Below are 867 nucleotides of genomic sequence, written 5' to 3' on the forward strand. Positions count from 1 at the left end.
GGCATTGTATAATAATGAAAAGTTAAGCCTTTCCTATAACGAATGTTAATCATAAATATTTTGTCATCTTTTAATAAGAATCATATATCAATTTTGTGAACAAAAGCTTAAGCTGATAAATTTGTAATTTACGAAACTAGAAAGAAAATTCACAATCGATTCGGTGACATTACAGCGCAAGCATGGAAGCTTGTTACTATGCTTCAGTGGAAAATCAAAATAATTATTGCTGGCCATGTCTAATAGACATCGTCACCTAAACCAGAAAAAATATAGCAGCTCTGAAAGGCCAACACGCGAATTAGCAATGGCCATCGAACAGGGAGCGCGGGCGATGTCAAAACGGCCATGCTGCAGACAGCTGAAGCCGTGAGGATGGAGCCAAGGCCACGGATTCACAACTTGGCCAGGAAATGCCTAGAGGGTGAAGTCGCAAGACCATGGACAAACAACGCCTAGAAGGAAATCGTGACGTGATCCTTAAATATCCTCTTCCAGATATCTGAAGCTACGAGACGTATGATGCAAGGGATGACTTTTTCTCCTTGCATAATCGTAACGAGGACACTTTGGAAGATACTCTAGCGTCTGAAAGCCTTGACGGTTATCCAATAACTCTTATGACAGAGAAGCCATCCGAAATCAACAAAGGGAGGAAACACTGAAGCTCCGGAGAAATGATTACGAATGTGGGAATATGGATTATCTTTTTTGATGGAGCTCTGACCATAAAATGGAGGCTAAACCAGAAGAAGCACAAAAGAAATGCAAAACATGAGAAATTCAGACTGCTAACTCATTTGGTAAAGAATAAAGAGTATTTTCTGTTTAGTGAAACAATTAATTGGGAATATTTAAACTCCTCAA

This window comes from Penaeus monodon, chromosome 32 (genome assembly GCF_015228065.2).
Source record: "Penaeus monodon isolate SGIC_2016 chromosome 32, NSTDA_Pmon_1, whole genome shotgun sequence".
NCBI classification, from domain to species: Eukaryota; Metazoa; Arthropoda; class Malacostraca; order Decapoda; family Penaeidae; genus Penaeus; species Penaeus monodon.